Source organism: Onthophagus taurus, chromosome 1 (assembly GCF_036711975.1).
Source record: "Onthophagus taurus isolate NC chromosome 1, IU_Otau_3.0, whole genome shotgun sequence".
NCBI lineage: Eukaryota > Metazoa > Arthropoda > Insecta > Coleoptera > Scarabaeidae > Onthophagus > Onthophagus taurus.
Window position 1 is genome coordinate 23341621 of NC_091966.1, and position 16912 is coordinate 23358532.

Below are 16912 nucleotides of genomic sequence, written 5' to 3' on the forward strand. Positions count from 1 at the left end.
CATATATTTTAGTATTTCTTGCATAGAAAAAAATCGATAATGTGTCCTTCGAGAATAATACCGAATTGTAAAAGACTATTCGTCGGTTGGTACCGATTTGTAGACGTCAAATTTTTTTAAGTAGATGTATGAACAGGTTTTATGAGAGGAAACCAACTGCGTTGAATCTTTTTAAGAAGTTTGTTTAAAAGACTATATTTTATATACCGAGTAAGGCATTCAAATTGAGACTACCTAATAACTCATAAAACATCAATTTTATCAAAAAAGTTTCAAATAAAACTTTCATCGTATAAAGGCGGAAAGTATTTTGAACGATTTTTAATGCATATTAGAAGCGCCATCAATATTTTTCAATTGTTAAGTATGCTTTTCAAAGGGTACATGTTTTTTGATATGCATGGTTTTTCGATGTAAGGGCCAATTGAAAAGTTACCTATAATCCCACACAATATATTAACTGCCCAATGTCGTTACTAATTCATTTCACGTAACCAATAAAAATTTTCTAGTAACCAATAAAGTTTACAAATTTGTCGCGTCCTTTTTTAAATATATGGATTATTACGAACAGCAGCTTAAACATTGAATTTCTTGTAGCGCCTTTTTCTCTACTGAAGATCTTACACAAGATAGGATGTTTCTGTCTAGAAATCTTTGTTCGAATAAATTTTGGGCATAATTAGTATCTCTGCCTGCTTCATAAACAAAAGTCATTTTAGTTGTTTCAGCAATCGTGTCCCTTTCCGTGCATAATTAAAATAAGCAATAAAGTTACTATTTTACAACATAAGGAATTTGTAATTTGCAATTATAAGTAGTTAGCAGGATTTGTTATGTTTTTTAAACCTAACTTCATTTCTCCTCAAAGGGATGGAAAAGGTAATCGATCAATACCTAAGGAATGGAGTGCTTGTCACAAATCCACTCCACCCTAGCCAACATGCTTACCAGAAAGCAAAATCAACAATTACCGCTCTCCATGCTTTGACTAGCACCTTAGAGGAGGCAATTGCAACCAAAGAGATAGCCCTTTGTGCTTTCATAGATATAGAGGGTGCGTTTGATAACACCTCATATGAATTCATAGAGAAGGCTTTAAACGTAAAAGACATACATCCGTCGACAATCAAGTGGTGTATAGCCATGTTGAAAAGTCGGCAGATCACAGCCAGTCTGAGAGGCGAGTCGCTGACTATAAAAGCGCTAAGAGGATGTCCCCAAGGGGGAGTGCTATCACCTCTATTATGGTGCCTGGTAGTTGATGACTTGATGAACACCCTAACTAAAAACGGATTTAAGATACAAGGGTATGCTGATGACCTGGTAATCATAATCCGAGGTAAATATGATTCAATCATAACTCAGCTAATGCAGGAAGCCCTACTACTCACCAGTACTTGCAGAAGCAATGGACTCAGCATCAATCCCAATAAAATCGAAATAGTCCCTTTCACTCGGAGAAGGAAGCTTCAAATAAAAGCACCCTCCATTGAAAGCAGAACTATTAACCTCAAAACAGAAACTAAATACCTAGGGGTAATACTTGACAGTAAACTAAACTGGAACTCACACTTAGATAAGGTGAGGAAAAAGGCCATCATGGCAAACCAGATCTGCCGCAGGCTCCTAGGAAGGAACTGGGGTCTCAAACCACGAATGGCTCATTGGGCCTACGTAGCAATAATCAGACCCATGGTCGCCTACGCCTCATTGGTTTGGTGGCCAAAAACAAAACATAAGACAGCTCAACAACAGCTGGCACAAATCCAGCGGTTAGCATGTCTTAACATAACGGGTGCAATGAGATCCTGTCCGACGGCTGCTTTGGAAGCCCTACTCGGTGTCACACCGCTCCACATATATATACAAAAGGAGGCAGCCTTAAGTGCCTTATCACTGAAAACAGTTTTTTCACTCAAGTTGATGCAGGGTAACCTCAGAGGACACCTCGAGATCCTCAAGGACCCATGTCTAAATCACCTGATTGAAATTAAAACGGACCTCATACCGACGGAATAAAATTTCAACCAACCGTATAAGGTCATATTTAGTAGCAGGGATGATTGGGCGAAGGGAGGGCCTCAACTAAACAGAGGAGCCCTAGTCTGGTACACCGATGCTTCAAAGACAGTAAGATCTGGAGTAGGCATTGGCATCAGTGGACCAAATAGCCACATCAAATTGCCCCTCAGCTCGGACTTAACAATTTTCCAAGCAGAAGTTCTTGCTATAAACTTCTGCACCGCTTTGAACCTACAGAAGGGACAAAAAGGTGCATCCATAAACATTTTCACAGACAGTCGGGCCGCCTTAAAGGCAATTCAGGCCTACACGTGTGACTCCGCACTGATCAGAGAGTGTACCAACAACCTGAGAGAACTCGCTAGGGGCCATGATGTTACTCTATGGTGGGTTCCAGATCACAGCAACATTGAGGACAATGAGAAGGCCGACAAGCTAGCCAAAGAGGCAGCAAACACGCCCTTCATTGGACCCCAACCTGGATGTGGACTACAAAAAAGCCACCTAAAACAAATAATCAACAACTGGGAGGCTTCAAAGATAGCCTTACGCTGGAAAGAACTTCCAGGTCACAGACAAACGAAGAGTATGATAACTCCGTCGCAAAACAAAACCAAAGAGGTTTTATGCCTCAGCAAAGGGGATCTAAGAACGCTCTCAGGCTACCTGACCGGCCATGTGCCCCTAAAATACCACCTCTTCCACATTGGACAAGCTGAGGATCAAACTTGTCGACTATGCAACGACGAGTCAGAAACTGCTGAACATATACTGTGCAATTGCGTCGCCAGAGGCCGTCTAAGGCACAACGTCTTCGGTAAAACTCCCCTGTTACCTATCGACATAAAGGTTCAAGACCTCAGGACAATACTAAGGTTCATTAAGGACCTACATTTGCCCTAAACCTTTGGAGGGCTAAAGTTACAATAGATCTTATAGGTCGCGGTATCGAGAGGGGCCGCTCTCCTCAGCCCGGCAGCAATAATAATAATAAGCAGAACATTTTTTATGTATTTGTTTCCGTAGATTCTAATTTTGGGGTTAAAATAGTGAAAAGATCAAAGCAAAATAAAATATGGGAAATAAATTCTTTTATTTTCGCAAATGCACATTCCTTCTAATTTTTCATTCGATTATCGTATTCGCCCCGTAAAAATAGCTAGATATGCAAAATTTCGTGTTTCTAACCCTAGTAGCTTTTGAAATAATGAGAAATAACCACATATTGAACGTCTTCTTCAAAGTGCTCTACCTCCCTTAGGAAGCATTTTAGGACACACCTTTGTATGAACTTTTTTTCATGGTGTTTTATGTAGAATTACTCCTTCAAATATATAAACTCAATTTCCGAACAGCCTGTATAATTTAATATAAAAAAAACTTCATATAAACATAGGTCGACAAACGCTTTGTTTTGGAGATGTTCAAATTAAATTTTTAAATTGATTTTTATTTAATATTACACGTGTATTTCAACCGATTCTTTTCAAATTTGGTATACGGAGGTTTTTTGACATGAGAAAGACGATTATGGAGTCCGTTTTACTATAGCCGGTAGAGGCCGCTCTGTAATGTATTCTTTAAGGATTAAAATAACAATAACTTTTCTGACAATATCTGTTTGGCTTTTTGAATAAAAATTAAAAAATCCTCATTTCTTACATTTTTAAAAAATGTTCGCAATTTTTAACAAGGGTGACATTTTGAATTCACGAAAATGGATATCAGATTCATAATCAGCGACCCCAAAAACCCTGAGTGACATGAAATCGCAACAATCGTAAAACAATCGAAGTTATCCCTTTAGCCTTTACAGGAAACTGTAAATTTAATTTCTTTGACGATACTAAAAACAAGTTTATTTTTAGCTTTATTCTAAAACAATAAAAAATAGACCTATCTAACCCCATATTTTTGTAATCAGAAAAAAATAACGAATTTAATATGTGAATAATCAGTGGTTGTCAAGTCAATTGTCAAAATATCTCAAAATCTAAAACCGAAAAAATTTTCTTGACTACGTCATCAAATTCTCCATAAAAAAGTGTCCATATAATGTCTTAGTTATAATACTCCACCTATAATAACAACCAAGATAATTGCACTTGCTGGTTTTACGATATTTTCAATTTTCGCCTCTAGGAGAATAATCGAAGACGACAGCGTTTTGAGGTTTATGGCATTAGCAGTTTCTCGTAAAACCAGATCGTGACATGTAAGCTACTTTTTTTCTAACTCTTACAGTTTCCGAGTTACCCTATTCGGACATCGAATTTGAACCACCCTGTACATACATTGCATTATTTAATACAAAAATGTTTTACAGATATCTACTTAAAAAACTGGTATAACTGGTCGTAATGAATTTTGCAAATTAACACTAACTTTTAAGTTTTATAAATTACTATATTTGGAGACTTACCTTAAATCTAATTGAGTAGGTCTATAAGGAGGAGGCACCTCATCACCCAGCACTTTATCGTTATACTTCAAATTCTTAACGCCGTTCTGAATTCTGCCATCAAAACTCTTCTGTGGCGAATACCTCACCTCTTGATGAAGTACATCTAGTGGATTGCTATAACTATCCTCCTCCAGAACACTTTTTTGTGGCATAAAAACGGGCGGTTGCCCACGATGAGGAATTAAATCCGCCGGAAACGCATATGAATCGTCCGGCAATAACTGATTGGTGTCGAGTTTTTGTTGATGTTCTTCCATCTGTTTCTTCGCGTGAGCCTTCTGTTTGGCCCGCTCTCTAGCTCGTTTCACTTTGGCTAGTTCCTTAAGGTGGTCCCACACGACTGGTGTAATTGGCAAGTACGCAAGTAGGCAAATATTTGTGTAAACATTGGTCTTACATTGTTAATTCACGTGTAACATAAAAACTACCTATAACGATGTGAACTCCCAGACGCTACGCAAGTGTATCCGAGTAGACGAATATTTGCCAAGTACACCAGTCGTGTGGGACCACCTTTAGAGTGAATATTTCCTGCTGTAAGAAATCTTTTGATTAAACGCCAACAAGTACTACTTTTAATTCCAGTATTTGGAAATTTTTCACTAAATAAAGCAATAACCATATTTATCGGTTTTTCCCCGGTTTCATAACACTGAATCACGTCAACTTTTTCCTCTAATGTTAACATTGTATTTAAAAAACACTTTAAGTTTACTAAATTACAGTTTGGCAGATTAACAGTGACAGGAAAGCAATTTTGTTTTTCCATGGCAGTCTTAGAAATAGAATTGTTTGATATGGATTTTTTCAATGTAGGCCGATCAATCCGAAAATTTGCATATAGCTATAGTTTTTCATTCTGAACAAAACTTCTTAGTAACACTTTCACGTACTGTAAACAGAAAAGGTACTTTACCTGCCACAAAAAGAGTTTCTTTCACTGTCAAGGCTCACTTGTGTTTTAAAAATAGAAATATGTTCAAAATTAGTCTTTAATCAAGCAGGGCTAAACCCCAAAAAATGACAATTAATATCGAAAAAAATTTACCGTTTATAAGAGTCGTTTCTCCTATCCGGGAACGCACTGTATGTAGGTGTAGTCTTGTAGAGAACCTTCCAGCTTCCTTGGACTTTATGCCAAATTGTCGACGTGACGGTACAATTTTATTTGACAAAACGTTGTAAAACAAATTCGAAAAGTCGGGGTAATATTCTAATCTAAAGCTCTAACTTTCCTTCTTCGTCAGAGTCACCAATTTAAAGGGGATATTCCTAAGAAAAGCCATATTGAATTTAAGCTATGTACGTCGTCAGTAAACAAAAGTAACACTTCCGTGCGTGACGTGGACCTCTTAGTTTTCTGGTCATAACTTCTAAATAGGCAAATGTTGGCAGCTAATTTTTTTTACATGTTTTAACCCTTTGTGTCCCGACGGTACTTTAAAGTACAGGTAATTTTAAACACTCATTTTAAACTGTAGTTATCTATTCGGCGCATTTAGAGCTGTCTGTACTTTCTACTATACAAGTGTATACAAGAAATAATCTGTATAAAAAACGTCGCAAACCGCACTGTAGGATTTTTAGGTACACTTTAAACTTATTCATCCAGATGTGAGGTTAGAAGTTTAGTGAAAAGTGGTGTTGTTGAATTTTGTTGTTTAAGAAGGTATTTCTTTGATAAATGGTTATTAGGTGTGATTATTACAGATCATTTTAAAAAGAAAACATTGAGCTTAAATTTAAAATAAGTCTCATTCCTTAATTTCAATAAACATGGTTTCTAAGAATTTTTAAATTAGCATCATTTTTGACTCTTTTAAATGTAAGTGTTGTTTCAACATTTTTTTTCTTAATATTTTTCCAATCCAACCAAACAATTATTATACATCATTTTAAAGAGAAAGCTTTGTGCTTTAATTTAAAATAAGTTTCATTCCTTAATTTCAATAAATACGGCTTACAGGAATTTTTAAATTAGCATCTTTTTTGACACTCTTAGGTTATACGAAAATGTAAGTTTTATTTCAACTTTTTTTTTCTCTATATTTTTCCAATCCAACCCAACAATTATTATACATCATTTTAAAGAGAAAGCTTTGAGCTTTGATTTAAAATAAGTTTCATTCCTTAATTTCAATAAATACGGCTTCCAGGAATTTTTAAATTAGCATCTTTTTTGACACTCTTAGGTTATACGAAAATGTAAGTTTTATTTCAACTTTTTTTTTCTCTATATTTTTCCAATCCAACCCAACAATTATTATACATCATTTTAAAGAGAAAGCTTTGAGCTTTGATTTAAAATAAGTTTCATTCCTTAATTTCAATAAATACGGCTTCCAGGAATTTTTAAATTAGCATCTTTTTTGACACTCTTAGGTTATACGAAAATGTAAGTTTTATTTCAACTTTTTTTTTCTCTATATTTTTCCAATCCAACCCAACAATTATTATACATTATTTTAAAGAGAAAGCTTTGAGCTTTGATTTAAAATAAGTTTCATTCCTTAATTTCAATAAATACGGCTTCCAGGAATTTTTAAATTAGCATCTTTTTTGACACTCTTAGGTTATACGAAAATGTAAGTTTTATTTCAACTTTTTTTTTCTCTATATTTTTCCAATCTAACCCAACAATTATTATACATCATTTTAAAGAGAAAGCTTTGAGCTTTGATTTAAAATAAGTTTCATTCCTTAATTTCAATAAATACGGCTTACAGGAATTTTTAAATTAGCATCTTTTTTGACACTCTTAGGTTATACGAAAATGTAAGTTTTATTTCAACTTTTTTTTTCTCTATATTTTTCCAAGTCAACCCAACAATTATTATACATCATTTTAAAGAGAAAGCTTTGAGCTTTGATTTAAAATAAGTTTCATTCCTTAATTTCAATAAATACAGCTTACAGGAATTTTTAAATTAGCATCTTTTTTGACACTCTTAGGTTATACGAAAAAGTAAGTTTTATTTCAACTTTTTTTTTCTCTATATTTTTCCAATCCAACCCAACAATTATTATACATCATTTTAAAGAGAAAGCTTTGAGCTTTGATTTAAAATAAGTTTCATTCCTTAATTTCAATAAATACGGCTTCCAGGAATTTTTAAATTAGCATCTTTTTTGACACTCTTAGGTTATACGAAAATGTAAGTTTTATTTCAACTTTTTTTTTCTCTATATTTTTCCAAGTCAACCCAACAATTATTATACATCATTTTAAAGAGAAAGCTTTGAGCTTTGATTTAAAATAAGTTTCATTCCTTAATTTCAATAAATACAGCTTACAGGAATTTTTAAATTAGCATCTTTTTTGACACTCTTAGGTTATACGAAAATGTAAGTTTTATTTCAACTTTTTTTTTCTCTATATTTTTCCAATCCAACCCAACAATTATTATACATCATTTTAAAGAGAAAGCTTTGAGCTTTGATTTAAAATAAGTTTCATTCCTTAATTTCAATAAATACGGCTTCCAGGAATTTTTAAATTAGCATATTTTTTGACACTCTTAGGTTATACGAAAATGTAAGTTTTATTTCAACTTTTTTTTTCTCTATATTTTTCCAATCCAACCCAACAATTATTATACATTATTTTAAAGAGAAAGCTTTGAGCTTTGATTTAAAATAAGTTTCATTCCTTAATTTCAATAAATACGGCTTACAGGAATTTTTAAATTAGCATCTTTTTAACATTTTTAGGTTATTCGAAAATGTAAGTTTTGTTTCAAAATTTTTTTTCTCTATTTTTTTCCAATCCAACCCAACAATTATTATACATCATTTTAAAGAGAAATCTTTGAGCTTTGATTTAAAATAAGTTTCATTCTTTAATTTCAATAAATACGGCTTCCAGGAATTTTTAAATTAGCATATTTTTTGACACTCTTAGGTTATACGAAAATGTTAGTTTTAACTCAATACTCGTTTTCTCAATATTTTTTTAATTCAACCCATCGATTGTTATACATCGATTTAAACAGAAAGCTTCAAGCTTCAATTTAAAATAAGTTGTATTTCTTAATTTCAATAAACACGGTTTCCAGGAATTTTTGAATTAGCATCTTATTTGACATTTAGACTATGCGAAAATAGGGGGATTGCATATTTTGCTAAAATTTTATTCCAAAGACCTTTACTGAGTGTATTTTGATAGCGTTTTAATTCTGTCTGATTCTGTCACAAAGTTTTAAAATGTTTGGCTTCTTGGGACACAAAGGGTTAAAGAAATAAATAGTCTTTAAAATTATATATATTTTAAACCATCGCTAAACATCGCTAACTGCTAAAACTCTAGCTAAAGTTAAAGAAATCTCGAAATTGATGGCATCGAATAATCCCGCGTTTATTGTTAAAATACAACGATGAAATTATTTATTGATACCTGAATTAGGTTCTCCATTGAACAACCTTTTCGGGAAGATATAACGTTATATAGGTTTCACACTAAAACTTTATATTAGCAATCGTTAAAAATCACTACAAAAATAACCGAAATAATCTGACATTTCTACTATAGGATTCAATTGAAAAATGAAATAAATTTCGACTTTCGAAAAACCCATTTATGATCAGCCAACGAGTCAAATTGCCCATAGTGCGGCGGTATTCCGTCTCGAATGGAGCTGAACGGTGAAGTGGCGGATGACGGGAAGCGTATAACTGAACTTTTCTCTCAGTTTTTTAGCTCTGTTTATATCGACGGTTGCCTGAATACCTCTCACAAGCGAAATGTTATTTACCAATCGCAGCCGTGGTTCTCTGAACGTGATGTCTCTCACTTTCTGACACAAGTCGACCATAAATTGGGCCCTGGCCCCGATGGCTTGCCGAGACACTTTATTGCTAAATGTGCAGGGGAGTTAGCAACTCCTCTATTCATTATCTTCAGCCGCTCCATTGAAAATTCAGTCTTTCCCTCAGAATGGAAAAAAGCCTTCATAACTCCAGTCTTTAAATCGGGTAGCAGACATTTTGTGTGCAACTATCGTCCAATTTCTCTATTATCCATTGTTTCGAAGGTCTTTGAAAAATTAATTTATGACAACTTATATAGCTATCTTCGACCTGCTATTATCCCTCAACAACACGGTTTTTTGCGTGGGCGATCAGTTGAGACGAATCTGGTTGCGTTTGTTCAATACATTCAGGATTCTATGAATGATAACTCTCAGGTGGATGCTATCTACACCGATCTGACAAATACTTCACCATAACATTCTTATGGATAAGCTGAACAAGTTTAACCTATCTAACGGGCTGTCTCTATGGATTTCGTCCTATATATCTAAGAGATTTCAAGCAGTGAAAGTAAATAATTTCATATCTAGCTTTACTCCTGTTACATCTGGTGTACCTCAAGGTAGCCATCTTGGACCTATTTTATTTCTAGCCTATATAAATGATGTTTCTGAGTGCTTTCATTATTCGAATTTTTCTCTTTTCGCTGATGACTGTAACATTTTTGCTAGCATCAGGTCTGCTTCTGACTGTATTCGGTTGCAAGATGACATTGACAGATTTGATTCTTATTTTGGCTAGGATTGACTCCAAGTTCATCGTAGAAGGATAAATAAAATTCTTGAATGACGATGAAAATTCTTTTATTAAATTGGTTCGGTGCGAAACATGTAGCACCGAACCAATTTAATAAAAGAATTTTCATCGTCATTCAAGAATTTTATTTATTGATTCTTATTGCTCACAAAATTACTTATTTCTAAATCCTGATAAGTGTTGTCAGATCACGTTCAGTAGAAAGAGATATAATGTTAACTTCAAATATATATCTTACTCAATCCTCTACAATTGAAGATCTTGGCGTTGTTCTGGATTCTAGACTACTCTATCGCGATCATATTACTTCTATCGTTTCTGAAGCTACTAAGCGCCTAGGATTTATCATTAGGATTTCTCGTCCATTTACTAACGTCCGCTGCATTACTTCTTTATATATGACATACGTTGCTATCGGTTTAAATTTCGCTTCACTAGTATGAAGTCCTGCCTATAATATTTACATCGACCGTTATCTTCGTCCGATATCCGTCCGATATCCGTTATCTTGCTCACAAATTTTACCTTCCGTACTGCCCTTATTCCCAAAGATGCCAGGTACAGTAAGATGACAGTACAGACCTATTGTTCCTGTTCAAACTAGTTAATGGAGTTCTCGACGCTCCGGTTCTTTTAGAGCAGATTCACTTTAATGTTCCTTACTCGATCACCATTTTTGTTCAGACTACCTGCTTCTGGATCTAGTGCGCATGCCGGTTCACCTCTGTTGAGACAGATGCACACTTGCAATGTTTATTGTTTCAATGTTGATTTCTTTTGTAATCGTTTAAAAAATCCGTTTTAACTTTAAGTATTTGTCATTAGTTTTTTCTTTGTAAAATTAATTTACTCAATCGAAACACATTCGTTTACCATATTTATATTGATTTCTTGCGGGTGGTGGGACAGAAAAGAAAAGCAACAAAAATTTGTTCTTTCTTATGGTCCTTATTATTCTGTTTTTCTATCCGCGTAATATCGATGATTATGTGGACCAATCTAGTCTCTGTGTTTATTTTCTTTTCTGCTTCGTGCTTGCTGATTTAATTCCATTTTTTTTATTGTTTCATGCTTTTGATAAATTTTTTAGTTTTTTTTTGTTCTTTCTTATGTAGTCTGTTTCCTTTTCTTTTATATTATTGTAGTGGACACTTTTTTGGGATTTTTTCCTGTACGTGTCCCGAATATGAATAAATAAATAAAATAAATATTGACTCATGCAGAATATGCTGATATGGTGTTTTGTTACGGTTTCTGCAATGGAAATGCACGTGCTGCTCGTCGTGACTATAGGAGATGATTTCCTAACCGAGATACCAGATTCAAGAGCATTTACTCGCACATTAAACAGATTACCTGAAACCGGTTCTGTTCCAACTATAAGTATTAATTCTCAACGTGCAGGTGTACAAACTCTGAATGATGTTGAACAAATTCTTCAGTCGGTAGAACGCAGTCCATCTACTAGTACAAGAAGACTTTCTGCTCGTCTTGGTGTTCCTTATGTAAAAGTATGGAGAACATTGCGTACTCATGGCTTGTATCCATTCCGTGTTCAACAGGTACAACACCTTGAACCAACTACATTTCATACTATTTCTGACACACTCAATTGATGAAAGAAGCATGTCTGATTTGTCAACAGATCCCATTTTCAAGTTATATTCAAGTATACAACTTGGATTTTGAATTCTGTCTTCGGTACGATGGTCAATTTTTCCAGTATCCCTCACTTCTGCTCTAAAGCAACTTGTCAGCATGCGAACCTCACGTTTATTTATGACCTGCCCTGACTGTAGTTTTTGCGCAAGATTGAGCATATGTTTCCTGGACTGTCCCACAAGTATTTGTTTTGAAACCATGAAGATAAGAAAATAATGTTGGACTCGTATACCAGTGATTAAAAAATAGGGTATAACCTCTGTTCAAGTAGGGAGTCATTAGGGTCATGCCCAGATTTTCCAAGATATTCTACTCTAGTCGTTACCAGATTTGTAGTTGCGCAATCGCAAAGCATGAAAAATTTTATTCCAAATCGATGTCGCTTCGATGGGATGTATTGTTTAAAGAAAACTCTGCCCTTGTATAATATGAGGCTTTCAGCAATACATAACTTTTAGAAGGGATAAAAACAATTTTTGAACGTTATTGTCAAGTGATCAATAACACTAGTTTACAAATTTTAATCAATTTTTTCCTCGAAGACTGCGATATTTTTTTAAACCGTAGAATGTTGTGCTGATTCTGAAGCTGTCTTCAGTTTTTCTCCATCGCGTCCAGTTTTCGAGATATACCCAAAAATGTGGAAAATCGTAAATTAAAAAACAGCAATGGTTCATGTTCAGTATATTTTTTATTTTGCATAGTGTGCTTCTGTAAGTATATGGACATGAAAGCAGAGATCCTGACAAACATTTTGAGGTATTGATGGCATAAATCCGACTCTCCGTTATTTTGCTACAGCCTAAAACAACGCAACAAAATCAAATTTTTTGGCATTTTCCCATTTTTTATCACTTAATCGCGCCGTAACGAAAAAGAATTATACATGAACAAAAAAGTTAGCTATTCTATCTTGTAGAACATTTAATTCTCTAAATTTCGAAGCATTAGACACCATGGTCGTATGTAGTTTACCGGAGATATCGTTAATTTACGACAATCGTACAATATTTTTTTTGCCATTTTCGCTGTGTTATTGAAACATTATTACGAACATTTTTTTTTAATAAAGAGGTGTTTTAATTCCTCCAGACACTAAGTATAAACATTAAATTCACTGAAATAAGTATTATTATTTTTTAAATACAACAAACAATAACATTCTTGGAAAAAGACTTGTTCGACCTTTTTTAGCAAAAGAAATTCTCATTGTTAAAAAATAATCACTTTCTGTGAAAAAGTGTTTTTTAATAACTCCACTTCTTTATATATTAGAACCTTGTTCTGCTAAACAGTCTTATTTTGAAATATTTTTTTATAAAAGGAGAATATATTAAACTAAAATTAGAACTAAAACTAGAACTAACACTAGAAACTTTCGAGTTTTGCCGTGCGTCTTTTAATAAAAGGTTTGACGTTTCGGATGCCATGTTGCAACCTTCTTCAGAAACTGGTTCGAAGTCACCTCAGTGATCTTTCGTTTAAGAAAATAGCAGAGTTTTGTGAAAGTTTTGTTGATAATGGCTAGCAGCAGCAGAAGTTTTGAATGCAAGAACAATCCTGATTTGTTATGTTTTATTTGAGGACAATACATTATTGAGATGACGGGACGACCAATTACAACTGTTATAAAACAGGTGTCTTCTCATTGTTTTGGGTTTGCTTTGACGAATTTAGACAAGCCCTGGATACCCAGCTTCGTATGTCCGAATTGAGGTATATCTTTGAATAGATGGATGGCGGGTGAATCTACATCTTATTTACAGTTTGGTATTCCAATGTTATGGTCACAAATATCAGATCATTCCGATTGCTATTTCTGTAACATAAACCTAGACGGCATAAACAAAAAACAAAGAAAAGTTCGGTTTATCCTAATGTAAGATCAGCCAAAAAGCCGATTCCTCACAGCGAAACTATACTAAGACCAAACCCTCCTGACCGATTAATGCAATCCAGTGAAAGATATCTCATCTAGCAGCGACTATGATGCCAAAATAAACCATAAACTGTCACAGAAAGAACTAAGTGACTTAGCTAGAGATCTGAAGTTGTCGAAGATTGATAGTGAGGTATTGGGATCCCGCTTACAGCAATGGAATTATTTACAACCCGTGTAACTGTTTATCGAAACAGAGGCGAAGCATTTGTACAATTGTTTACGAAAGATCAAGGTATTTGTTATTGCAATAACCTGCAGAGACTGTTTGATGAATTGAAAATAGATCATAACCCAGGTGAATGGCGTCTTTTTATCGATAGCTCTAAAAACAGTGTTAAAACAGCTTTACTTTATAATGGAAACACACTACCAACTATTCCACTTGCACATGCCGTCAATGTTAAAGAAATATATGTGCGCATATCAGAGGTTTCGACTCTAATTCGGTATAACGCATTTGAATGGAAAGTTTGTGCAGATTTAAAGGTAATTGCCGCAGTAAAGAAATTTACTAACTTCTACTTTTTAAGTATTGACTTACATTTCTATGATTTTCAGGTAATTGCTGTGGTTACAAGGCGGTTTTACAAAATATTGCTGTTTTCTTTGTTTGTGGGATAGCCGAGCGAGAGAGCATCATTATGTTCGCAAAGACTGGCCTTCTAGAGAACATTACGATACTGGTGCTTTCAATGTCTTAAATAAGCCTCTGGTGAGACCAGCATCTGTAATATTGCCTCCACTGCACATCAAACTGGGTTTGATGAAAAACTTTGTGAAAACGTTGAATCCAGAAGGCCCAGCATTTAGCTTACAACTATCGTACGCTAAACTAAAAGAAGGCATATTTTTTGGCCCCCAAATAAGAAAATTAATAAATGTCAACATTAACAACAAAAGAAGCAACGGCGTAGCTTCAATCAAACCGTCTATGGATTTTTAGGAAATCGTAAGGATCAGAATTATCTTATTGCACAATTATGATGCCATAAATGCAAATATGTCGCTCAAAATCCATTTTCTCTATTTGCACTTAGATTTTTTTCCAAGCAATCTTGGAGCGGAAAGTGACGAACAAGGCGAGCGGTTCCATCAAGACTTAATGACATTGGAAAGACGTTATGAAGGTTACTGGTACGCAGGGATGATGGGAGACTATCTCTGGAGTGTTATCAGAGAAATCGACCCAAAGACATACAAAAAATTGTCAAAAAATAATCATATCCCGCACTATACTAACAATAAGTAAAGTAGTGTATTTATATTAAACATAAAATTTAATTACATAAAAGTTCTGTAATATAATTTGTAATATAAACCTAGACAATATAAATAAAAAGAAAAAGAAAAGTTTAGTATCGTTTGTAAGATCAGCCAAAAACCCGAGTGTCCATAGTGAAACTCTTGAAAAAATTTGATTTTGAGTTGGTTTAGGCTGTAGGAAAATAACGGAGAGTCCGATTTATGCCATCAATACCTCAAAATGTTCGTCCGAATCTCTACTTTTATGTCCATATAGCTACAGAATCACACTATGCAAAATAAAAAATATACTGAACATGAACCGTTGCTATGTTTTTTAATTTATGATTTTCCACATTTTTGGGTATATCTCAAAAACTGGACGAGATGGAGAAAAACTGAAGACAGTTTCAGAATCAACACAACATTCTACGTTATAAGAAAATATCCCAGTCTTCGAGATTTTTCTTGTAAACTAGTGTAATTACTCTGATTATACGTAAAGTATCTCTTTTAGCTGGTTCGATATTATTATCTACGAAATACTACGAAAAATTTGCTGCCAAACAAAATTGTTTCGGGCACCTTTGGTAGGTGGTTCTGCCGGCACAACTTCATCAAAAATGTCTGCGCCGTCACTTTTTGACTGGGTGTCTTGAGCGTCGGTGTCAGTAGCATGCACTAATTGTCAGTAATACACGTATTACTTTTATAAAAATTAATCAAATTTTCTATACCTGCCTTCATTTGCTTTCTCGTCGGTATCGATCCATCCATCATCGCTCTGATCCTCTAAATGACCAATAAAGTTTTCTTGACTATCACTATTTTCCAATATTGCCAAAAGTTCCTTGCAAGTTAGCGGTTTAGATCGGCGATGCATTTTTACGCGTAAATATCAATAAATAACTCGAATGGTACTACGATGCGTTCGCTAGCTGGCGAATATATTCGTCTTGAGCAGTTAAAACATGAGAGAATTCACTAACTCTGAGTGAGGGTAATGGACAGGCTTCGACTTGTCATAGACCGCAAGCAAGAATATCAGTTTCGAGCAGTTAACCATTAAAACAAGTTTGCGAGCGTAATCGTCTTGAGTAGCGTACCGTAATGCGAATATATGAAAGGATTAATACTACACATTAATACTTGGGTAGTTTCGCAAAGGAAAAGTTTTGCTTGGAAAAGGTGACGTCTTCATGATAACCCTGAGTTTTCGGCTATCTTAAGAGGTGCACGGCTAAACCCGAAAGTTTCTAGTTCTAGGTCTAGTGTTAATTCTACTTTTCGTTTAATAAAAATATACCACAATCTAATGCTAAATAAAAATTAAAACTAGAAATAACACTAGACCTACTACTAGAAACATTCGGATCTGAAGATGCACGACTAAACCCTAACTAAAAAGTATCTAGTTCAAGGTCTAGTGTTAGTTCTAGTTTTAGTGCAATAAAAATATGCAACATAGTGATATCTTATGCTAACTAGCTTATGCTAACTACTGTCACTAGAACTAACGCTAGACCTAAAACTAGAAACATTCGGGTTTAGCCGTCTTAAGAGACGTGTGGCTAAACCCGAATAATTGTATTGGTCTCTGTAATACTTGAAATCGCCAGACAAAGTATACCAAATACATTTTCTACTACTCGCCGCGCTCTGGAAAGCCTATAGTTGAAAACTTTTTCTTCATTTGATAAGTTGTTTTTACTATACGGCTTAATCAACATAATCATTCATTCATTAATTAATTAAAAAAAATCTTATCTTATCTCTCTTTTTTAATCTTTTATAATTTTTGTTAATAACATTTTTTTAAATATCCGCTAGGTTTCACTGTGTACTGGTATAAAAAGCAGTTTTTTAGGTTATATTCTTAATTATTGGTTGTAGCCGAAAATGTTTTAAATGATACTTGTTCAGAATTGGATGGAAAATAATTTTTGTTAATAACATTTTTCAAAATATTCCCTAGGTTTCGCTATGTACTGGTATGGAAAACCAGTTTTTTA

General features: G+C 34.3%; 1 protein-coding gene and 1 long non-coding RNA gene across 2 annotated transcripts in view; both read left to right on the forward strand.

Moving 5' to 3' along the window:
- The window catches only part of LOC139431017 (ras-related and estrogen-regulated growth inhibitor-like), a 50405-nt gene that overhangs the window by 6962 nt on the left and 26531 nt on the right, over positions 1 to 16912 (forward strand). The window lies entirely within an intron of this gene.
- LOC139431002 (uncharacterized) lies at positions 13481 to 15267 on the forward strand. The gene is made up of 3 exons (XR_011641358.1): positions 13481 to 14144; positions 14217 to 14607; positions 14696 to 15267. It is a non-coding gene; the product is annotated as an uncharacterized lncRNA (long non-coding RNA).